Below are 26,424 nucleotides of genomic sequence, written 5' to 3' on the forward strand. Positions count from 1 at the left end.
ATAAATGAGCATACTGAACACACATCTTGATTATTCAAAATCCTGCTATGAATCAAGCTGTAGAAAGTATGGAGGCAACTAGGGTAATGGAAAGAACATTGCATGGGAATGAGTTTGTTTTACTATATGACCTTGGACCCCTTGCTTTTAGCCTCTCAACTATTACTTCAAGTATAACATTGGAAAATAACAGTACTGCTAAATCTATCTCATAGCATTTGTGATGGCAGGCAAATAAAATTAGTCAGATATATTAGCAGATATACTACTAAATCTACAGACAGATATTAGAGAGGGACATCTGGACAGAAGGATAAACAAACATGATAGATGATTGATATATAGACAAATGATAGCTATTTGATAATTTGATAGACATAATAGATAGAGTGGATAGATAGATGCATAGGTAAATATTAAATGCTTGATAACTATGGAGCCCTAGTAAAACAAACAGAATTTTATAGGAGACTAAACTAAATGTAAACAGACCCACTGTGGCAAAATCTCTGATATCAGCTTATCTCTTTCTTGTTCCTTGCCCTTAAAAAAATTTTTTTTGACCACTTAAGGAAGTCCTAGTGAGTTATTTTCTAATGAATCAAGATAATAAGAAAACAAATGCATCCTAAGAGAAGGTAACTTAGCCCACGAGCTCATGAAAACTTTGTCAGTCTGATATTGAAATATCTGAACAATCTCCAACAAGAAAGAATCTATCTTCCCCTTTTGGTCAAGACTATAAATCATCTAGTCCAGTAATACTCAAGTGTGATATAGGAACAAACACCTGGGTGTCTCCTAGGGCTTTTCAAAGAGTCAAAATTATTTTCATAATCATACTAAAATGTTTTAATTTTTAATAAAATAAATGCCAATAGATATAAGCCACAGAGCCAAAAGCTTTGGGGGGGTGGAAGAATTCTCAATAATTATTTAAGAGAAAAAAAGAGTCCTGATACCAAAAAGCTTGAGAACCACTAACAAATCCCACCTGTCATTTGACAGATAATAAAATACAAGTCTGGAGACTGTTCTCTGTACTCTGTTGAGAATAGACCAATGTACTCTGCTCTGCTGCCTCTTGGTCTGCCAAATACCTCAGAGCCTCTGTAAGGGCCAGGTCATCTCTAGATTCTTGGTGCAATTAAAAGAAGTGCTTTCCTTAGACTTTTCTCCTGATTTCAGAATATTATCAAAAAAATTCATATTTTGCTCAAGTGTGTTTTCTCTCATTCCTTGATGTATCCTCTCCGTCCCTTACTAAGTGTCTTCTTGGATGTCTCTAATCTGAATGTGTCTCTCTCTAAACTGAGAGCTATTAGTCCTAGAATCACAGAATTTCACAGCTCAAAGCTATCTCACCAGACATCTGTCAACCACCAAGCCCATTCTCAAAGCCTTCCCAGCTTGCTAGCTCCTGATAGAACTTCTGGTTCAATAGCATGGCTTCTGAGGGTACTAGGGGGGACATCCGAGATATTTGGCAGACCATGAGGCAGCAAAGTCCCAGAGATGGGAAGATTAAAAAGTTAAAGGGCCAGCCCCAAGAAGGGAATGAGGATGACTACAATAGATGTCCATTGGTCTATTCTCATTGATTCTTAGTAGTAGGATGGATAGGAAAAACAGGCTTGGAAATCAGGTCCCTTCCATCCCTCACTACTGGTGTAATAATCTAGGACAAGCCATCCAACTTCTCTAGGAATCCCTTCCTTCATGATATGAAAAAGGGGGGTGTGATAGTAAAAAAAAAAAAAAGGAGGGGAGAATAAAAGGCTTGAAAGATAAAGAAAGGGGGGAATGATAGTAAGATCACAGAGTCATGAATGAGGTCAAATACCTCAGAAGTTATCTCCCTCATTTTATGGTGGAGAAACAAAGATGCTGGGAGGATAAATAATTTGCCCAAAGTAAATTGTTCTCTTCAAGGTACTTCCTGTTTTAAATCTATTCCTATCATTCTGCTCAGAGAAGTTGAAACCTCTATCTCCAGACCGGGTGCAATCTTGAAATGGTAAGCCATTAATAGGATTTGAATTCTCAATTATAGAATTCAGAAATGACCTAATGAACTATCTACCTAGAATTCTGGGTTACCCTAAAATTGTTTAGAGGAACATATAATATTATAAGGTAATTGTTAGATAAATGAATTAAATTAAATACTGTGGTATAGAGAAATTAAAATTAGATGTAGGTATCAATCAGGCCATTTACTGGCTGTGGAAGCTTAAAAGAGTCGCAACCACACTGTGCCTCAGTTTCTTATTCTGTAAAATGAAGCATGTTCCAAGAGGGTCAGACCATCAACAATCACCATTTCCCTGTGGGTTTTGATGGAGACAGCCCAAGACCCTGAACTCAAGAGTACTGGGAATAATAATGCTTCCCAGCTAGTGCTGTGCTAGTAAACGTTTAACAATTGGATCTTAGGAGTAAAAAAAAAAATGAATGCATAGCATACTTTTTAAGTTTAATGTACATTATTAACATTTCCTCCATCATGTTATTATCTAGACAATGTTTTTTAAAAAACAAATTCTGATATGAAACATTTGAAGATTTCTGAGGTATAAATACTCACAATGAAAATTTCACAATTGGTTCTCTGAAATATGATTGAGCTGGCTCCAGAATATCCCTGCTTCCAGCTCACTGTTTTGAGCCATATTTCTGGGAAGGAGCCCCTATGGAAATGCAGCCTGGCAACTTCCACTGCAGATGCTAGAGCCACAGTTCCTGAAGACCCAGAAAAGTCTCAGCACCAAAACCCTTAGTACCATTAGATGGTATCAGAAAATGATATGCTTTTTATCAAAGGAAATGATTTCAAAGAAGGGGCATTAACATCTGTCTGCCACCATATCCCCAGGACCATGAAGCTTCCATCTAACCTGCAGCTGAAAGCATCCATATGTGTTGTATCATCCATTAGAATTTGGATGGTCAAAAATACAGCTTTTCACAAATTAAAAGCTTAATAAGTATTTTATTTGTTCATTACAGATGGGGATAATACTTCAACCTCAGGAACTATTTCAAAAACTAGAGGAGATTATATATGTGAAACCAATCAACAAACATTTATTACATGATTACTATGGGCTAAACATTAATTAAGATTATCTATTCGGCCTTTTATGACCTCTTCTCTCCCTCATTGGGTTTTAACTTTTCCCCCCATCCATAATGGTAAAATGTAATGTTCTCTTCTCTAAAATATAATCGTTCTCTGGGAGCAGGTTTCTTGGGGAGCTTCTAGAAGCAGCCTTAGTTTCAGTTCAGTTTCAATAATCACCTCAAATGCAGCCAGGAGTCAAAGTCCAGATCCTTTACTGTGACTTTCCAAAATCTTATCTCCTTCACTTGGGGCTCGGCTAGTTTTCGGAGGCCTTCCAGATCTTACCTCTAGTCCTGTGTCTCTTCCAGCTTCAGCCTCTAGCTCCCTCTGAATCCAAAGCTTCCAGCCAGTACAAAAATGGAAGTGGGATCTGAATCTCCCAAAGTTCCCTGAAGTTCTCCCAAAGTTCTGAGAGCTTCTTGCTTATATGTTCCACACTGAGTATACATCATTATAGCACGAGGCAACCATTATTTGTTGTAGGATTAAATCAATGCTAAATTAGATTTAACCATTGTCTCCCCAATTCCACTCAGTACCTTGTTTCAAATTCTGGCCCATAACATCTCCTTGTAGGATTAAATCAATCATACTGAACCATGCTGAATTAGATAATTATTTATTCCATTCCAGTGACTTAGCACCTTGTAAGAATTCTAACAGTAAAAGATAGAACTTTCCATTCTTTCCCTTTCTTTTTTTAATGCTATGGCATATATTTATATATGCAAACATATGCATGTTTGTATGTGTGTATATGTATGTATGCACATGCGTGTATATATATTTTAGGATGCCCTCCTAATAGAATATAAAGTCCATGAGGACATAAGCTCTTCCATTTTTCCATTATCTTGCATTCCCATACTATTCTAAGTACAATGATTGGCACATAATGGACATTTAATAAATACCTGATTGAATGAAGTATCCAATCTATTATTAAATGGTCTTCCTCATATTGTGCTGAAATGTGCCTCTCTCTAATTTCCACCAATTTCTGCTAATTCTTTTTCTCTGGAGTCACAGAAAATAAATCACTCCTTCCTCCACAAAAAAAAGTCCTTTGGATATTTGGAAAATGATGACTGCCTCTCAGACTGTTTTCTGTTCTAGGCCAAACATCCCCAGCTCTTTCAACTGTTTCTTTCAAATTGTTGTAGGCCAGGACACTAAAATATATTGTAGCCATTATTGTCCAGTAGTGACACTGAGCCTTGCGAACTTCTATGAAACATTACTTTAGTACTAAATGTCTTAGGGACCTGTTAGTTTTAATGTTAAAATGATTAAAAATGAAAAATTTCCAAAAACATTGTGAAGCTGCTTCTCAACAAATACTAATTTTCTAAAGAACTTTATATAATGTACATAAATACACAAAAATATTTTGTACAATAATGTACATAAAAAACCTCATACAGATAAGTGAAATATAAAATACTTTCCCTCTTCTTTGCTCCCTCATTACTGATACTTTTGGACTTTTGTAGATACAGTAAATCATATGTGGTATACAGCATGAAACTGTGATCAAGGAGCACCAAAATATTTGAAAATCAAGAATCTTACAATTCTTTAGAATGTTAAAAAGAAGGGGGGTTGGGAAAGTGTTATAGAGATCTAGTTCCTAAACCAGTGAGACAGTCACTTCAGGAATAGGCAGTATATTTCCAATGTCTAATGTCCAATGTCCAAAGAGGACAGTTAGGAGGTGCAGTAGATAGGGTGCCAGACTGGGAGTCAGGAAGCCTCATTTTCTGAGTTCAAATCTGGTCTCAGACACTTACTAGCTGTGTGAACCTGGGCAAGTCTCTTAACCTTACTTGCCTCAGTTTCCTCATCTGTAAAAAGGAGCTGGAGAAAGAAATGGCAAACCACTTCAGTATCTTTGCCAAGAAAATCCCAAGAAAGGAGTCACAAGGAGTTAGACATGACTGAAAATGATTAAACAGGGACAGGATATGACAATTCTATATATGCTATCTATCTATCTATCTATCTATCTATCTATATATATATATGCATACATACATACTTTGGGATACCATCTCACCAGCCAAAGCAGTTAGATATTCATATGAAAATCTGTGAGTTTGGGGGATGAACCCCAGCTTCAGCAAAATCTCAGGATTGAAATGAGAAATTTATACCCTAGGCTATCCCTAGGCATCTCCTTCCTACAACAAAATCAAACTGTATGTGAATAAGCCCTTCATTATCTAACCAACAACAGGTGAACCTATCTAACCTCCTAGTTCTTGAGTAGAATCAATAAGTTTCCTAAGTTTAGAGATCAGAAAGCTTATATCGCAAAATAGCACAATCATCCAGCTTTCCTAGATCATTTAGTAAGAGGCATTTTGCCTCAGATACTTTGATGGAGTCGATCTTTCTTCTGGGGTTCTTTCTTCATAGATATCATAACTTGCTCATTCAGTGTGTTTCTTATAAATCTAGCATTTAGCAAAGCCCTTGGCATATGAGGCACTTAATAAATGCTCTGTGACTGATTGATCATCCTTCCTAATGGTTCCCCCAGAGTACTAGAGGCCTTTCTTTCCCTTCCACAGCTCACCTATGTCTAGATATTACTGGAGGACAGATGATACACAATGGTTATTCTTTGTTCTTGCTATATCAAGATACTTTTTTCCAAGCATGGAGGATTACTGGATATATTGAATTTTTAAAAAACACACACAGAACTTAGGATTCAGACTTCTAAAATTTTCAGAATATATAACAAGCATCAAATAACTCAAAAATCTCTATCACTAGGCTTTCCAATGAATGAACTGTCATGGTGCAATATTAAAATACAATGGATAGCTATGGTACATACCAGAGCCTTTGGTCATCAAAGATGATTATTTTGAATTTAACTAAAGCCTTTTAGCCAAGCTTCCACACAGTGTGAAAGAGAAAGAAAATCCACCAGAACCAGTTTTAGGAGCTCTGACTATCTACATGGCCCAATGGCGAGGCGCAAACTGGCTCCCCATGTGGCCCTATGTTTTGAACCACAGAAGCATAGAATGCTGGAGCTGGAAGGCCCCCCCCAGAGATCATTTAGTCCAACCCACTCATTTTTCAGATGAGGAAGCTGTGACCTAGGGAGGAAAAGGTCACACACAAAAGATGTTAGCAAGTCACACTGCCTGGCCTAAAAGTGTGGGAAAAGATAAAATATTCAAGCACTATAGGCAGAACTAGGGGAAAAGGAGGAGGCGGGTGGCTGCAGAAGGTAAAAACTCAGTAAGAGGGGTTTTGCCTCAGATACTTTGATGGAGTCAGTCAATCTCTCTGCTGGGGTTCTTTCTTCATAGGGATCATAACCCATCTCTATCTGCTTATCCAGTGGGTTTCTTATAAATCTAGCATAGCAAAGCACTTAGCATATAAATTTTAAAATAACAAATTTGGGATGCATGATGGACATATTATTCTGGCTGATCTTCTTACTAAAGTTTCCTTAAAGCATCAATAGAAGACCTTTTCCCTTTGAATCCAGCTTCTTGGAATCTCTTTTACAAATTCCAGATATCCCAGAAATTATTTTACCAATTCCACTATCTCTGCTAACTAACCCTTGCTTCTAAGAAATGCAACTAATTCACTCCTAGAGTGATGAAAAGATAGCCTATTCTTAAAACATTTCCAAGAGGAAAGTCACCATCATCCAGGATCTCAAAACTCTTACACTTGGGAAATTCTTTCTATTACCTTTTCCAAATTTAAGATCATTATCTCTTATTCTAAACACATTAGAAACTGAACAGTGGTCAAATATTGTCTTTTTTAAAAATCAAATTAAACAAAAAAACAGAAAGGATTGAGACACTTTCACCAAGGACCTCCCTAATTTGACAAACTGATACTGAGATGAACCCTCCCTGGATTTCTTAGCAAAGGTGCTTTTAAACATCACAGTAAGAGAGTACTGAGAAAAAAAAAAGAATGAGTAATATTTATGTGGGAATATACTGAGCTTTGTTGGCCAAAGTTTTCATATACCATTAGAACAATTCTGCCCCAAATAAAAAACAACTAGATTAGCATAAAACATCTATCCAGCTCATGGAGAAACTAGGAAGAACACTGAAGTCAGAAGACTTGGCTTTGAATCCTACCTTTGCCATTTTCTATCAATATGATCTTGAGCAAATCAAATAATCTCTCTGGGCCTCAATTTCCTCAACTATATGATAATGGATTTGAACAATACCACCTTTAAGGTCCATTCCAAACCCCAATTTGTAGTCTTCTTATAGGAATTCAAACCCTCCCCTTTCCTCTGTAGCTAGATACTAGCACTCAGTGAGTTAAACAAAGACTATTCTGTTTTCTATAGGTTTCCAGCTCATTTCAAAACCTGTTCCTAATTTTTAAAGAATCAGATTGTCAGCTTTTTTTCCTTCTGATTCTTATTTTTATAAAGCCATTTTTAAAAATACATTTTTAACACATAGAACTGCAATGTTTTCCTCACAAGCCAGTCTCCCCCTCCCTTCTTAGACACTAGTTCTTTGAGGAAAAGGGCTCTGTTTTTGTCTTTCACCAATGTCCCTATCCACATAAGAGACACTCAATAAAAGTCTGACAAGATACACTGACATCTTCCTCTCCTTTTGTACTAATGAGAATAGTGTTTTTCCACCCATGGGTAAGTAGCAGAAGAAAATTCTATTGAAATCCTTTGAGAGCCTTTGAATGCACTGATAATGGAAAAATAAACAGAAGTAAATATACTGACCTACTAGCATGTAAAGCAGAAAAGGGCTTTGAATGCCAAAAGTTCTATTTGTCACATGATGCACAGAATGTCTTTGCAGTGATGCCTCTTAAGGCCATTCTCAGGTCACAAAAGCTTCACACAACAGTGATTTTCTAGTGTGGTTTTTTCATAGGCTCATACTGGGGTAGACCTACCTTTGCCAAATTATAAATGACAATACACACAAATGTATGTGCACAATTTTTTTCCTCTGGGGGAAATAAAAGCAGGACAGAGAAAGTTTCAAGTTTAAGGCTTAAGATTCCCAGAGGCTTGAATTTGTCCTAAGAAAATATGGGCTCTAGCCAATGAAGACAGAGTTTCCCAATGGTTGATTGGGACATCTGAGGGTATCACGAAGGCCTGGATGCTATGTCTCCATAAACAAAAGTCTGATTCCATTTTAAGAGCCTAGGTAAGAGAAGTAGAAGTTTACAATCATTTATAAGCTCTATAAGTCACTTAATTTCACTGATCCTTAGTATGCTTATCTATCAAGTGGGAATGATTCCACTTGCCTGATGGGATTATGATGAGGCTCAAATATGATCATGGATATAAAGTGCTTTGTAATGTTTAGGGCATTATACGTCAATTGTGATTCTAACAATAATCACAGGTGGCCAATGCCTTCTTTGTTTGCTGGCCCTGACTCCTCCAAAAGCAAGAAGGAAAAAGAACTGGCTTTGGATCACATTTTATCCTGAAGGAGGCCACTGGACCTTTTCCCCACCTGACCTAAGTGTCTGAAGCATAACATAAAGACCTCAGTTATCCATATCCAGGAAACCAGAATTCTCAAGCAGCTATTGAAAAGTAGGAAGTTGCAGGCACCTAAAAATTGACAAAGATTGGGAGTTCAAAAAAGATTGGCTGGAATCATTCATTCTGATAATTAAAAGGCTAGAATTGTGACTGGATCATCAGAACACAAATTTAAAGCAAGAGGAGCCTTAGCGATCAAGTTCAATCTCTTCAGTTCCTGTACTGAGCACTCAGGTGGCAGAGAGGGCTGCCCAAACCCACAATGACAGGGAATAGAAGGGCTAGGAATTGAATCTGGACCTGCTAACTCCATGTTCAATGTTCTACCTGAACCAACCTCATGGGAAGCCAAGGCAGACCAAGAAATAAAGGAAACCTTTACAAGGCAAAAAGGAGTCCAAAAGAAGTGACGACTTCACTGCCCCCACCTTCCCATCCCACCTCTCCAAAATGTGTCATATTCTTTTTGCCTTTGCCAGTTTCATTCCCATTCCCAACATGCCCTCACTTCCCTTCTTTGCATAGTGAAGCACATCTTTTCCAATTTAATTCAGGTGCTTCTTCCATAAGGCCTTCTCTTCTGACTCCTTAGTGGAGCCCATAAAGCCTCTAAAACAGCTATCACGTATCTTTGTATTTTTTATCTGTGTCTGTATTTGATCCTCCTGCTAGACTCTAAGTCCCATGAGGGCAAGGAGAGTTTTCAATGAGTCAGTTATTGAGGCCAAGGATAAGGTCTTATCTCAATTTTGTTTTCCCTCTCACCAGCACAGTGCCCAAGAGACAGAGCAATTGGATAATAAATGTCTATGGAATAAATGAATGGATTTTTGTTGAATGGCTGCCAGACAGACAAGAGGAGAGAGAACTAATGAAGCAACAAAAAGAGGGAAAGAAATGGAGGTGGGAGGGAGGGAAGGAGGGAGGGAAAGATAGGCAAATCTGTATATACTGAAAAACCTGAAGGGCACAGAAGAAACATCACATCCCAAAATGAGCAGTCCATTAGATTCAGCAGGAAATCAGAACAGAAGTCATTCACTCATTCATTACTTCAAGAATATAAGTGTTGAATGTGTATAATGCATTTGGGAAATGGTGCAAAGCCTTCAACAGCCCTGAGTTGTTCCTTGATTCAGAAACCCATCTTTTAAAAACATTCTTCTAATGGGACCATGGGGCTGCCATGTTGTCTTAAGAGTCAGTTGTAGACAATACTATATGATGATCAATTCTGATGGATGTGGCCATTTTCAACAATGAGATGAACCAAATCAGTTCTAATAGAGCAGTAATGAACTGAACCAGCTACACCCAGCGAAAGAACTCTGGGAGATGACTATGAACCACTACATAGAATTCCCAATCCCTCTAATTTTGTCCGCCTTCATTTTGGATTTCCTTCACAGGCTAATTGCACACTATTTCAAAGTCCGATTCTTTTTGTATAGCAAAACAACTGTTTGGTCATGTATATGTATATTGTATTTAATTTATACTTCATCATATTGCACATGTATTGGTCAACCTGCCATCTGGGAGAGGGGGGAAAGGGGGGTAATTAGAACAAAAGGTTTGGCAGTTGTCAATGCTGTAAAATTACCTATGCATATATCTGGTAAATAAAAACTATTTAAAAAAAAAGAATCAGTTGTAGGTAATAAATATAAAGAACAATGGGGAAGCTTGTGAGAAAGGAAAGACGCTCTAACCAATGACTCTATGATGATTTGGGAAATGGAGTTAAAATTTTTGCCCAGGAAATATGTGATTGGAAAAGGGAGGTGCACAAGGAATGGTTAAAAGATGGGCCACCCAAGGACTGTGTTGGCACTCATTGCGGTTTTTGTTCAGTCGTGTCCAACTTTGTCCATGGGGTTTTCTTGGCAAAGATACTGGAGGAGTATACCATTTCCTTTTTCATGGTGTTCCTATTTTGCAGATGAGAAACGTGGGTAAATAAAAGTAAAGTGACTTGCCCAAAATCACACAGCTAATAAGTATCTGGAGCCATATTTGAACTCAGATCTTCCTGACTCCAGGTCTGATGCTCTAACTATTGCACCACTTAGCTACCCATTGGCACTCATAGGGTGTTTAAAAAAGAAACCTCTAATGGGTTTTTGGAAACTTCTTGGGAAGACATGGGAAAAAGTCCTGTAGGATAAGAAGGCATGAGAGGCTTCCATATGCACTCTCAGAGGACATATCCACATTGAAGGGATAAGAAATCCCCTGAAGAATTAGTTATTAAAGAGTATATGTAAGGGATTGTTCTAAGCCCACAAATATAAACAAAGGTAACTAAGATAAGGTACCTGCCCCCAAAGAACCTAGGCTCTAATACCGAACATAATGCAAACATTATAGCTATCAGCCTATTAAGGGACAGGTCAATTCTCCGAGAGCCTCCATAGCTGTCGATCATAACATCTGAAGGAGTTGCTGACACAGGTGTTGCAGACTGGGAATGAGATAAATTGGAGGCAGAGGGAAAAAGAGAGAGGTCAGACAACACAAGGGCCTCTCAGTCAAAGAAGCCAGAGAACAGCAACTGCCTCTCAGTCTCCTTGTATCATCCTCTCACAAGAGGAGCTCCATTCTACAGATCTGGGTCAGTTCTCCAGCAGCCACTGTCAGGTGGCTCCCGTGTATTCCAACAGCTCCCGTATATTCCATCACAGCCCAATACTAGTAGTATAAAAGTAAACATACTCAGACAAGGTTTATGTGTCTTGGAGCAGAGTGGGAAAAAACCCGTCCCTGCACTGAAAATCGGAAACCAGAGAACAGCACAATCCCTCAGGGAATCCATCTGATCTTTGTTTTCCCCAGTGTAGACGTGTTCTTGGGTCACGAAGGCAAATTCAGCTCATGGGTTCCAATCCAAGAATACACTAAGGAAGTCACAGAGACACTGAAAGGTCATTATGAGAAATGTCAGTTCCCTCCCTTGATTGAGACAACCCCATGACTAATAACTAGATATAAAGGAATTCCATCACTAGTCTCACTGCTAATTATTGCACATCAATCAGCAAACATTTGTTACTTTTAATAATATAGCCCAGATACCACTATTTCTTTTCTCTCCCCTCAAAGTATAGTACCCAAGCTCCCATTAAAAAAAAAACTTATCTAATGTTCTCTGACAGTCCCTTGCATTTGCATTATCCTTGGAACTTCTCAAAACACTTTTATTGGATCTTCACATCTATGTGAGAAAAACAATTAAAGCAAACAACTCATCCTTCCAGTAGATGGGGATCCTGAGGGAAATTACTTGGCGCAAGACCAAACAGGTGGTAAGTAGTAGGACCGGGATTCAAACATAGTTCTTCTTCTTGGATTTTTCAGCACTTTTTCTCTTATATGATCCAACTTCCAGTGAATCCATTTTCAATCTCAAGAAACAGGTGAGGCAGTATCTTCCTGATTCTCATGAAATTTATCTCATAAAGGCAGTTTGCTTACTTCCCTAATTTGGGACAAGTAGGGAAGTCAGTTTAAATAAGTGAAAAGCTGAGATGTGGATTACTTCCAAAGAAATGCCTTGTGTTAACAAGGACATAAGGGGACCAGAAACAAAACACACTTAGAAGAGTTTTATGGGGACCTTCTTCTATGACTAGGGAAGAATAATGTGTAAATAATCTATCAATTGTGTATCATATATAAATGGTTGTAGGTTTTTTTTAATGGTATTATTTTTCCAAATACATGCAAAGATAGTTTCAACATTCACCTTCTTAAAACCTTGTGTTCCAATTTTTTCTCCCTCTCCTTCTCTGTCCTTTCTCCCCAAGACAGCAAGCAATCTGATAATGGGTGCAATTCTTCTAAGGTTATTTCTATTAAATGGCTGTTTTCAAAATGCTTAACAGAGATTTTCTTCAGACATTTAAATATTTCCCACAATTCTCTTAGAATTCCAAATTGTTTAACAAATGCTTTGTTTACAGGCAATATAAAGATTCAGCCCTGGTTTTAGTATTCAGGACCAAAGGTGACACCAGAAGTAAGGCAACATGTAGGCAACATATGCCTCTGCGACCCTTAGCAAAATCATAAAATAGTTTTATTTTTCTATGCTCCTTTCCTTCCTCTCTCCCATTTCCTCCCTTTACCTTTTCTGTTTATCCAAAACCCACATCTGTATCAGGTCTGCCCTCCCCTGAAGCCTCTGTCTCAAAAACTGCCTTCCCAGTAGTCTTCCCCTCCCACACCTTAGGAAGAGTTGTCAGTTATTCAAGAAAGCAAGCATGTATCAAATACTTATCATTTGCCAGGCATTATACTAAGTAACAAGGATATCCAAAAAAAAAGGTATCCTCACAAGTAGCTTCCAGGCTAATGGGAGAAAGAAGGTTTATAAATCTGAACATACAAATTCAATACAGGGTAGATGAGAGGTAACGTTAAAGGGAATAGCCCTAACGGCTGGTAGGAACAAGGACTTGGCCCCCTACTTTAATAAGGCTGCCAACCCCAAGCCTGGCCTCTGACCCAATTTTCAAATATCTACTGAATCCAGATGAGTGATGGCTTACTATACTCTGGAGACAACACAGTCAAGTGAAGAAAGGTGTGGATCTAATAGCATCTCTCATACATAGTGACCAGTACTGTGCTTTACAAATAATGGGTGCTCAGTTCAATGGATCCAGGGGAAACCCTGAAAAATGACTTGCTAATTTGATTTTCTTTCAAACTTTTCTCATATCAGTAACCAGAAATCCAGTACAATACCTTCAAGGGAGCCCACTCTCACAAAAATAGACAACTTCATAAATGCATTCTGTCTGCAAATGGGGCCTCAAAAAGTTTCCACTGAAATCCAACAGGGAGTGAAAGGTCACTGCTAACTCCAAGTTAAAAACAATAGCAAGAAGAGAATGTCTCTCTTACATTTACCCAGAAATTCTGTGTTCTCTCTGCAGGGGTTTGCACAAGAAATGTCCAAATCTTGTTGAAATGATGCAATTATTTCCATGTTACTATTATTCATTTATACAAATCTGCCTTTTCAATCTGCATTCTAGACGCATCTGTTTCTTTGAAAAGTGTTCACTCGAAAGGCAAAGCTTGTACTGCCTCAAAATGGGTTATTTTAGTTTTCAATGAACTATTGAATATAACTTTTTTTTTAATAGAACTTTAAAATTCCTTTGATGACTCCAGGGAATTTAAAAATTGAACAAAAGCTATGTTAAAACACAAAACCCATATGATCTATGATTCTTAATACTTTTCGAATCCAGAGTAACTTGTCAATTAAATTCAAAAGCTCAATTTGCCATCAATCTCAGGACTTTCTTTCTATGAAATGCCAGGGCAATAGTGAGCTTCCAAGGGAACTTGGAAGAGTGGGCTAAGAGCATTATCAAAGGGAGGTCCTGTTCCAATGCCCAAGCCTCCCAATTACACAGTAACCCCGTCACTACCCCCTCACTACCACTACATTACTCCTCTGAGTTGTTTTGGAGAAGCAAATTTTGGGTTATAGAATATATCATAGGATATTCAAACACAAAGGAACCTTGGAAATCATCCTTCTTGTTTACAGATAAAGAAACTGAGGACCACAGAGTAAATTATCCAAATCACCTATTGTTTCAATCAGTTTGTTCACACAATTCAAATGAGTTTGGGGGTATTTTTATTTCTGTTTTAAACATTTTGTTTTTGGGTGGTTGAAATTTAAAGTGTATTTCAGGGTTAATTTAACTCTTACTTCTCAATTAAACAAAAGCCAGTTAGTCGTTTAGCTGGAAGGAAATAAGTGGGAAGAAAGGGAGAGAAAGGGTGATGCTAATTCTGAAAAAAAAAAATTTTTTTTTTCATGAGGTCACAGGATTTGAGTTGAAAGGACTCAACTCCTTTGGATTAATCCAACCCATTTATTTCATAGGAAACTGAGACCCAAGGAAGTTAATTCATCTAGCTAAGGTCTCATATAGATGTAGGAATGTCAGGATTCAATCCCCAGTCCCTTGATTCCAAATCCAACATTCTTTCTACAAAATGCTGCTTGTTCCAGAAAGGGTAGGGGAAAACACAACCAATATTCTTTGTATAAATTCCATGGATTGTTCACATCATAGAAAAATACTTCTCAGTGATTTGGTTAAAAATTGTTATTTCTAGCTCTCAAATCACAGAATGCAAGAGATCATCTTGTCTAACCCCCTTCAGAGATGAAATGACTTGTTCAAGATGACTCATCTGGAGCACAACAGAATTGGAACTGGGATGCTCATCTCCCAATTCTCATCTCACAACTAATGCTACCATACCACATTGCTTCATATTTCCCTTTAGTTTTTAAAAAATACATGTAGAGGATCAACTGTCATAGCCCTTGAAATTTGAGCAGCTAATGCGATTCTTGGAAATTTTGTATACTCTGAAGCTGTTTTGGCTACATTGAACTAGTGTTAAAAAAAAAAAAAAAGTAAAAAGAAATTTAACAGTTTATTAATAGCAACTTGTTTTATCAGTCAAGGGGCCTCTAGGGCCAAGTTTTCCTTAACATTTTCATATTCACACCTATGTAATTTTTTTAAAAAGCAAAACTGGTACACATCTATCCTTCCCTTATATAAAATCATTTTAAAGTAATCAAATATGGGGAGGTATGTAAAGGGAGAGGGGAGAATGTGATCAAGGAAGAACCAATTTGTCAAAAGGTCCACAGTCCAAAGATAGTACATTATTATTTTCCAAAGTCTGGGAAGTCAGAGAATGTCTTGCCCTTGAGAAAAACAAAAACATTCTCAGGTGGGGGCCATAACTATTGGTTTAAAAAATGAGAAACTTTTATATAGCACTTAGTGACATATTTACAGATTTTATTTTAAAAAAAGAGGAGGAAAGGGCCTGGGATTCTGATTTAGGGCCAAAAATGCTGCTTGGAGCAGTGGGAGATGATCCGGAAGAATGCGCCCTTCAAAGGACTTGGCGTCTAATTATGGCTACTCAGCAATAGTAATGCGATTATTTTAAAATCCTTTACTGGGTGTTTAATCGGCAAAGTTAATAAGCTGATCAGAAGGCATGGCTGGCTAAAGCTTGTGAATATGTAATTTCTAACAATCTGCCACATGTTTAACTGTGGAACTTAGTTTGTGTTTTGCAAGTCACTGATAGTATAAATAGTATTTGTGCGCTCCAAGGAGTAGGAATACAAGAAATAGTTAAATATAATTCATTTAGAGGAAGCTTTTAGACAAGTCATGTTATCCCTATAAGTCTCTGTTTTAAAAAAGCATATTATTCACAGTTCATATAAAAATGAGGATGGAGTTGAGAATGATATGAGATTTCATGAGCCCAAGTAGCATCTAGTGTAAAAACTCCTTTTCCATCAACCCATATTTCAAACCCTCTATAACTTGGTAGAAAAGTCCTAGGAAGTTGTCTGTATGTTACCTAGGTGACTTACCTAAAAGTCTCACATCTAGTCAATGTCAGAGTTGAATCTGAATTCAAGTCATCCCATTTCCAAGCCCAGTGTTCTATCCAGGACATAACTCTTCACATAAAGATAGTATCAAGATTTGAGAAGAGCAAGAAAGGAGAAGGAATGGTCATATATTGAGAAGAATCAAAATAGGCTGTGAATTATTGGTATGTCTAAGATGGTAAAAGAATGAACGAAAAAAATTCTGCATTTGAATGAATTTTCTAAGGTCCCTTTTGGCTCTAAACTTTCTGATCCTAATCATGGTCCTAATTACAAGGTACAGAGAATAGTGACACACACAGTAACACAGCATTATATTATTTACATATCATATATATATATTATTACATTATCTAAAAATCCTCATAGCAACACTACAAAGTATTGTAGCCAGAAGTATCCTCATTTTAGAAATGAGAAAAATGGAGTAAAGTTAATTCATAGCAGTAATTGAAGTCCAGTCACTAAGAGAAGCTTCTGTCATTCTCCTATCTGTATGACATGCCCGTTTTTAAATGCACTTCAAATCAAAAGTTCCTGCTACAAATAGAGCATTTCCTTTTTGTATTTTTGCAATAATTCATTCCTTGAATTTTTCCATTGTCAACTGCTAATAAAGATTTCTTAGAATAATATATAAGCACAAGATTCTTTTTGCCTTTGATTCTATCCATCACCTGATGCCCAAAAAAATGTCAGATGTCAGAGTTGTTAACATAAACATCACACCCTTAGTAAGAGTTTCATATTTACAATGATATTCTATTTACTGTTGAAATATTACAAGCTGTTTTTAATCTAACTCTCACAAACTTCCCCTGTATGGTCACTAGAAACCTAAAGTGACTAAAACAGATATTACAATTCATATGGTGACTCATGTTCAGTTCTAATAATGAGTTTGCATTTTTGGTCACGGACTTATTTAAAAGGGGACTATAATTATCAGACCTCCTGCAGAGAATTCAGAAAGTCAGTGACATATCTTAAAGAGAAGTGTAATTTCATATAGAGGTTTTCAGAACATTTCATATGTAGAAATTATGAAGAATTAATATGATTATATGGTTATGAAATGTGGGTTAGTCACATAGAAGACAATGGAAGAACACCCTGAGTAGTACATTGGTACCCTCAAGATGTTAAAAGAATAAGAGAAGACACCCAGCTTATTGAGTAGATACTCTTTGGGGGATTTATGGGAAAATATGGACAAAAATTAAGAGCAGCTATATGGCTCAGTAGATAGAGCACCTGTCCTGGAATCAGTAAGATTCATTTTCCTGAGTTCAAATTTGCTAAGACACTTATCAGCTCTGTGATCCTGGTCAAGTCACTTAACCCTGTTACCTCAATTTCCTCATCTGTAAAATGAAATGAAAAAGAAATAACAAACCATTCCAGTATCTCCAAGAAAACCCCCAAGTAGAGTCATGAAGAGTCAGTCACAACCAAAGACTCACCATATGAACAAGAATTATAGCAAAATGGGTTATAATTCATAACAAGACAAAGAATACCACACTAATGAAATCAAGAGTTTCATCCAAGTAAAATAAGCCTCTTCAGAATTGAAAGAAAATAGGGAGACAATATGGCATGATAGAAAGAGCATCAGTTTGGAGTCAAAAAGACCTGAATTTATATTCTGGTTTTGCTCCCTCCTATCTGAATAATTTTGAGCAAGGTACTCCTTGACCTCAGGTTTTTCATCTATAAAATGAGATGATTAGACTAGATAGATAATCTCTAAAGTCTCTTCCAGAATTAAACAAACAAACAAACAAACAGAAAAAACCAACCATCAAATCTTGCCTTTGTAAAAGGGGACTGAACAATAGGAGCCCAGTCCTTCAGGCATGAACAATCTGCTCTGTTTCGTGCCAACCCTAATGAATGCTGAGGGAACTTCCAGAAATGCATGACATGTAATAGAGGGACCCTGTCCCCAGTTCATAACATGCACATGTATTCTGTGACCATTTTCTGTCCATTTACCTTTTAATAAAGAATAGCTTTTTAATTGGCTGCTAAGCCAGAACATAGAGTACTAGTCCAAAAGGCCAGATCTCTATCTCTCCATCTCTCCCCCTCCTCCTTTTCCTCTCTCTCTCCATCCCCCTCTAACTAAATAAAATAGCTATTGGAGAGATTAAATAAATTCTAATTAAGTTTTTTGCATAAATATCCCAAACCTTCTCTTTCTCAGCAGTGTGTAAGCATTTTCACTTAAATATGATTTTTCTTCTTGAATGACTTTTTGCAACAAGTAGAAGGGTTAGGAAGGGAGAGGATATATTGAAGGGAAAACAACTAAATTTGAAGTCAGCTGAGACCTGGGCCTACATCCACCTGGGTGGCCACGACTAAATCAATTCATTCTCTAAGCCTCAATTCCCCTATATATAAAATGAGGATAATACACCCTATAGTATGTACCTCACAGGATTCCTGTGGGGATCAAATAACATACCATCTTAAAGTCCTTTACAGTCCTCAAAGTGCAAAATAATTATTATCATCAGCATTATTATTATTATAGGCTCATAGTTGTAACGAGCCTCCACTTAGTTGAATTCAATCTTTGCTGGTAAATTCACTGAGACTGAAAGAAGTGAAGCATACTAATCAAACTCATACAGCTAGTAGATAACAAAGCACTCATGTTTCAAAATGGTACCACTAAAATAATAACTTCACACCAGACCAATAGTAGTTGTATTAGCTTTAGTATTGTAGTAGTAGTATTGCTACTGCAATAACAATTGCTAGCATTTTAATAGCACTTTAAGACTTGCAAAGAACTTTACAACTATTATTATCCCCATTTAATCTGAGGAAACAGAGGCAGACACAAGTTAAGTGACATGACCAGGCTTACACAGTGAGTCATTTGAAATCAGATGTGAACTTAGGTCCTCCTGACCACAGCTGGGCCCAGTGCTCTCACTACTGAACCACCTATCTATACATTTACATCGTGTTGTATTTCTACCCATTTCATGTACATATATTTTGTCTCCCCAAGAAGACAATAAATTCCTCAAAAATGAGGACCAAGTTATATTCTTTTTTCGTATTTCCCAAATGCCTAGCACAGAAGAGGCACTCACTGAATTAAATTGAATTATAGAATAGAATCACAGATAAGTCTAATTACTGTACAGAGTTATTATTTTTTTATAAGATAATGTCTTTAATAAAAAATTATATTAAGCATAATAATAGACATAGGGAATTATATTTCTCCTGACATAATATCAGGCAATAATATTTACATAGTGACAACACAATATATATATGTATATATATGTATAAATAATATTCACATTATTTATATAAATATAATGTTTCTTATTTTACATATATAAATAATGTTTCTTATTTATATAGTGCCAGTTATATGCCAGGAACTATTTTAAGCACATTTTTTTTCCTTAACATATATTATTTCATTTGATCCTTACAATCACTTTGTGAGGTAGGTGCTAATATTATCTCCATTTTATATTTGAGGAAAGTGAGACAAAAAAACAAAAACAAAAAACCAGAGGTTAACTTAATTAACAGGTTTGTACAGCTAAAAAGTGTTTTAAACCACATTTGAACTTGCCTTCCTGCATCGAAGCCTTGTAATCTATTCACTGTGTCACCAGTTGTCAACAGTGATATTGTTTGAACTGAATATTCCTTAAGTGAGCTGGATTGCAATGTTTTTATTCAATTACAAAAAAAGTAATCATTTTCTCTTTTAAATCCAATAGATCGTGAAATATGAAACATAAAAGGAGACTGACTTATCCCAAAATTTTTATCAGAATTTCACTGACTACAGATGAGAAGAAATGTTGTAGTTAGAGGATTCACAGGATGTCATCTTGGAGTTATTCAACTGTCTGGTACCTCGGGTCTCTCATCTGTAAAATGAGGGAGGTGGACCTGACAGCCTTGGGATCCCTCCCAACTCTGTTATCCTACAGCAATCATAGGAGTGATTTATATTTATAGTTCTTTATGGTTTGGTACAATGGATAGAGCACCAGACCAGTCTTCCTGAGTTCAATCCAGCTTCAAACACTTATTAGCTGTTGAGACCCTGGGCAAGTCACTGACTTCTGTTAGCCTCAGTTTCCTCATCTGTAAAATGAGCTGGAGAAGCAAATGGCAAACCCCTCTGGTTTCTTTGTCAAAATGGGGTCCCAAAGAGACAATGACTGAATAATAATAAATGCTTTATGTTATTTGGTTCCCACAACAATTTTATAAGTGATATGTGTTGTTACTCCTATTTTACAGATAAGGAACCTAAAGCTGTAGAAATTAAATGACTTGACCAAGATGACAGAGCTAATATATGTCTACACCATTCAATTTTAAAGCTAGAAGAATTCTCAGAAATCACGAATCCTACCCTACCTAGGAAGGAAAATGATCTTTTTTTCTTTCTCTGATAGCAAAATTGCCTCCCTTCCTGTTTATTAGCAGAAGGAAGCTTGATGAGAACATTTAAAATGGTATCACGGATTCTCTCCAAAGTGGAGCAGGTAGAATGTGTTGAAATGTGACAAGGCCTTTTGTGAGAATAAGAAGGATTTAAAGAGACTGCCACAATTCAGATTGGCAAGGGAAAGATTCAAGAGCATAGCAGAACACAGAAAGGATGAAAGATATGGCCACGAGTAGCACACTGAATAGGCCAGAGGAATGTATTCCAGATCTGCAGATAATAAAAGCTTTGAATAGTCCTACTAGGGTTATTCTATTGATATTATGGTCATTTTAAAGCCCAAAAAGATCTCTATGTGGTGTTCTCATTGACTGTTATGGCCAAACTATACAGTGCTTATAGCTGAGAAATGTCCACATAGAGACCTGTCAAAACCACTCTCTGTGATCATATTCTACCAGTCTCCTTACCAAACTCAACCAACCAAAAGGAGGAAAGAGGAGATCTCGAGACCCTGGAGCATTGTTCAATACAAATATGACCAAAATAAGAGAACAAAAATTTAATTAATCATCTGATTTCAAGCTTTGGGGTGAAACAGTTGAAACATGGATTTCCCTTGAGAAAAGAAGATGAAGGCTACTCTGATGATCTCTCAACCCTGAAAATCTGTAAATGGATTCGAACTCCCAAATGGTTTTCTGAACAAAAAGCTTACCACTGACTGAACTGAACTTAAAAGAGTAAGGGAAGGTGACCCTTCAGGGATATAATTGCCTTAAGAGAAGGGAAGGACCAATTCCTATTGGAATAGTTGATCTCTGCCTTTATGTGGGGACCAGAAGAAAGAGAAGTTATTAGCCAAGATGGTCCACCTTACAAAGAAAGTGGCAAGATCTTAGACCATGAGGTTGTCTTACTTCCTTGTTTTACAAATGAGGAAACTGAGGCTCCAAAAGGTAATAGGTTTGTTATTTTGTTTGTTTTGGTTTGTTTAGTTTTATATAAGATAATATAGATTGATTGTAGTTAAACTGAGATTCAAACCCATTCTTCAGACTCCAAATTCAGTTATTTTTCCATTAAGCCTCAAAGCCATGAGGAACCTCATTCTGCTGGTGACAGTCACAAACTGTCTACACAAAGCCTAGGTGACCACTGCTTAGCATTCTTCCAATGACCCACAGAGAAAAAAATCAAGAATCATATTCCAAAACTACCTTCATAGGTATTTTTTCCCTTTTCATTAAGACTAAAATGTGTTCAGCTGCTTAAATAAATTTCAAACAAGGAGCATAAAACTTTATTATTCAAAAATAAATACCTACATAATATGATTTGTTTTTATTTGATGGCCAGTTAAGAAAAAGGAATAAATAAAAAAGAAAGGATGGGAGGGAGAAAAAGGAAAGGCATGTAGAGAGTGAGAAAAAAAGAAGATAGGGCAAAGCAAACAGAAAGAGAGAGGGACTTGGGCAAAAAGAGAGGAGAAAGAAGGAGGAACAGGAAGAGAATGAGGAGCAGTAGGAGAAGGAAGAGGGGAGGAGAAAAAAAGAAAGAAGGAGGACAGAGAAGAGGAGGAGAAAAAGTGGAAGGAAGGAAAGAAGGAAGGAAGGAAGGAAGGAAGGAAGGAAGGAAGGAAGGAAGGAAGGAAGGAAGGAAGGAAGGAAGGAAGGAAGGAAGGAAGGAAGGAAGGAAGGAAGGAAGGAAGGAAGGAAGGAAGGAAGGAAGGAAGGAAGGAAGGAAGGAAGGAAGGGAGGAAGGGAAGAAAAAGAAAATACCTGAATTAATAAACTGTCTCTAGGGTTGTACAGCTTTTAGGCAGTTATTTACTTATCTCTGAAATGCAAATTAGCTCATTCTTAGCTCTTCATCCCTAGTCTTTAAACTGTAGAGGCTCTATCCAAAAGACATCCTAATTTAGTGAAAATTGTTCTTGGTCTGCAGCAATAGTGATCAGAACAATAATGACAAGTATAGAATGAAATCCAGCCTGGGACAGATCTGATTCCTGTGTCTTTAAGCCAGAAGATCCAACAGGATAAAGTCCAAACTCTTCACATTCCAACTTCTTTAGTCTAGTTCCAAGCTGTCTTTCTAACCTTACTTAGCATTATAGCTAATACAAAACTAACACTTTCAGGTGGACTAACCTACTCAGTGTCTCAGGGGTCATTTATATTGTCTGCTCATAGCATTCTGCACTCCCAAATCTGACTCCTCAAGGCCTCCATGTGGCCTGCCTTAAAATCCAGCCCAGAGTGATCTCCTTCTCATTTTAACTCACTATATAATCACTATCAGGTCACCTCAGTTGTCACTTAATCAAAAGGAGTCAGCTCTGGATAAGAACTTTAGTGATCTTCTAGTCCAAACCTTTCTTTTTAATAGATAAAAATTCAGCAAAGTAAGGTGACCTGCCCCAAGTAGTGAACCAGCATTTGAACTCCATCTCTGACTCCAAGAGCAAGGCACTTTACCCCTCAAAATTATTTCTTTTCCTGGACAGAAATAGAGAGATGGGAGGGCAGTGAAGAGGAGGATATTGACATCATAAATGAAGAGAACATGGACCAGGAGTCAAGAAGTGTCAAACCAGATGGGTATCCATCATCCAAACATCATCCAAGAATTCTAGACATAGTATGGCCCCTAAAAGTTAGTCAGTGACAGGAAATCAATGCAAATCATATGCTCTCTGTTGCCACTGCTAGTATTGACATACCATCATTTAACTTTATGTATATATATCTTCTCACTCCAACCAGACTGTAAGTTTCATGAGGGCAAGGACTCTCTCCTATACTCCTATTTTCCCAGAGTGCCTAGCACAGTGTCTTAAGCCTAAAAATGATTTATAAATGTGATCAATGAATAAATAATTGAGTGAAATCATGTTCATAATGCATATTACTATAGAGTCAAGGGCCTTGGATTTGAATTCAAGAAGATAGGTTCAAATCTTAGCTCAGATACTTATTAATTGTTTGAACCCTAGACAAGACCCTTAATTTCTTTGAAGCTTGGGATTCACATTAGCACCAATCTCACAGCATTGTTTTGAGAATCAAATACATAATCAAATTATGTGATCAAATAATATACATAAAAAGCTTTGTAAATCTTAAAGCTCTCTATAAATACAAGTTTTTATTAAACTTGGCATATTAGAAGCAAAAAAAAAAAAAAAAATACAGCCAGGATCTACAGAAAGGATAGAAGAGAAAGAATTAGTCTTAAAGCTAAACTTTATATATTAAAAAAAAAGTATAGGCAATCAATTCCCTTTCTAAAATTTGAGAGAATTCTCAATATTGTTAAAATCAAAAATGTACATATGACTGGTTTGGGGTTTTTTGTGTTGTTTTTTTTAAACAATGAGTTAAAGTTCATAATAATGATCTGAAATTACTAAAACATCTGCCTTCTGAATCATCAAGATTTAATGATGTTAAATCAGATTCTGATGTTTAAATGTATTATAATTTTTACTTATATTGAAAATCTATTTAGCATTCAATTAATCAGAATAACAAGCTAACTATTTTCTCTCTTTTTGAACCTTTCCATACTTAGAGAAGATACCTTAATCTCATGCTTTACAGAGCCTGAAGAGAGGTATCTCTACTCTAGGATCTGACATCAATTATCTGGATGACCTTAGAGCAGCTAAGTGGTATAGGAGAGTGATGAACCTAAGGTCAGGGAAAATTGAGTTCCAGCCTCAGTATTTGCTAGCTTTGTGGCCCTTGAAAAGTTACTTAATATCTCCCTGACTCAATTTGCCCAACTGTAAAATGGGCATGAGAGTAGCACCTACCTCAAAGGATTGCTTCAAAGATCAAATGAAGTAATATTTGGAAAGCCCTTAGTACAATGCCTGGCACATAGTAGAAACTTAATAAATGCTTATTCCTTTACTTTCCCATTTAACTTCTCTGAGTCTCCATTTACTCGCTTATTAAAAGAAGGGAATAAAATGCCAATAAGATTCCTTCCAGTTCTAAATCCATGATTCTATGATTCTCCATGAGGTTAATCTCTCTAACTATGCTTTTAATATAGCCTTCTCCTTCCTTCCTACACTACCCCCAAACTCTTTTCTTCCATTCTTTCTTTTTTACTGGCTCCTTTCCATCTGTTTTCTAAATATGCTCAGGTCTCCTTAATTATTCCCACTATCCTCAAAAAACAAAACAAAACAAAACAAAACAAAAAAAGCCTTCTCTTAACCCTTCTCTCCATCCAGCTGCCTCTTCTCTCATTCTCTTCCCCTTCCCAGCCATACTTCATGAAAAACTGGTCTACACCCAATGCCTTCACTTCCTCATCATATACATTTTCTTCAGTTCCCTGTGATGAGCTTTCTGTTCCTTTCCATTCTACTAAATGTAGTCTCTCAAAGCTTACCAACAATTTCTTTATCACTAAATCCTTTAGTTATATTCATTGGTTTCTTTAAAGACTCTAATACTATTTATTGATCTAATTCTCCTCTTGGATACTTTTCTCAAGCTTCAGAAACCCCACCTAATCCTAGAGCTTTTACCATTCTCCCTATTGTACTGTCTCCTTAAAGTGGGAGCCTGCAAAGGTCCTATCTTTGGACCTGTGCTCTTTTTCTCTTTCCTTTGGCAAGCATATTCACTCAGCTGACCTCAACTACTCTTTTGCCTGAATGCTTAAGGTAAGAGTGCCAAGGTAAACAATTAACAATTTCAGCAAAGTTGAAGGATATAAAATAAACCCACACACATTATCAGCATTTCTATATATTACCAATAAAACTCTGCAGCAAGAAATAGAAAGAAAATTTCCATTTAAAATAACTGCAGACAATTTAAAGTACTGGAGAATCTATCTACCAAGACTAAACAAGGGATTATATGAACAATTATTTTAAAAAACATTTTTCGCACAAATGAAGACGAGCTGAACAATTGAAGAAATATTAATTGTTCATAGGTAGGATGAACTGATATACTAAAGATGACAATTCTACCTCAATTAACTTTACTTATTCAGTAACATACCAATCAAACTGTCAAGCAATTTTTATATATAGTTAGAAAATAAAATAAAATTCATCTTAAAAAAAAACAAAGAGGCAAGAATATCAAGGTAATCAATTAAAAAAAAAAAAACATTGAGAAAGGTACCCTAGCAGTTCCAGATTTCAAACTCTATGACAAAGTGGGAATCATTAAAATAATCAGCTAAGAAATAAAGTAGTAGATCAATGGAATATATTAAGTAGTAAGTGACCATAATACTCTAATGTTGATAAGTCTAAAGAATTGAGCTTTGGGGGTTAAGAAATTCCCATTTGGCAAAAATTTCTAAGAAAACTAGAAAGCAGTTTGGCAGAAAACTACACACAGACCAGCACTTTATAGCATATATCAACGTAAGGTCAAAATGGCTAAATGATTTAGATGTACAAGGTAATATAATAATTAAATTAGAAAGCATAGAGAAAAATATACTTGTCAGGACTATAGGTGAGGGAAAGGTTTAGGGCCAAACAAGAGGATTATAGGAAGTAAAATAGATCATTTTGATTACCTGAAATTAAAAGGGTTTTGTACAAACTAATACAGCTAAATTAGAAGAAAACAGGAAACTGTAAGCAAGTTTTTTATAAATTCCTCATTTCTTGAATATCTATGGAACTGAGCCAAAATTATAAAAAAATAAGAGCCATATCTCAATTAATAAATGGTCGGGAGATATAAACAGTTTTCAGAAGAAGAAAAAAATCATAAATAAAAAAAAAAGCTCTAAATCACTACTGGTTAGAGAAATGCAAATTAAAGCAACTCTTAAGACACCACCTCATACATGTC

General features: G+C 36.5%; 1 protein-coding gene and 1 long non-coding RNA gene across 3 annotated transcripts in view; both read right to left on the minus strand.

Annotated features, from left to right (window-relative positions):
- PDE8A (phosphodiesterase 8A) overlaps nt 1-26,424 on the minus strand; it is a 246,475-nt gene that overhangs the window by 214,095 nt on the left and 5,956 nt on the right. The window lies entirely within an intron of this gene.
- Nucleotides 3,816-19,415, minus strand: LOC141558311 (uncharacterized). Its single transcript, XR_012487029.1, has 2 exons — nt 5,155-19,415; nt 3,816-5,114 (listed from the first exon to the last, which is right to left on the minus strand). It is a non-coding gene; the product is annotated as an uncharacterized LOC141558311 (long non-coding RNA).

This window comes from Sminthopsis crassicaudata, chromosome 2 (assembly GCF_048593235.1).
Source record: "Sminthopsis crassicaudata isolate SCR6 chromosome 2, ASM4859323v1, whole genome shotgun sequence".
NCBI classification, from domain to species: domain Eukaryota; kingdom Metazoa; phylum Chordata; class Mammalia; order Dasyuromorphia; family Dasyuridae; genus Sminthopsis; species Sminthopsis crassicaudata.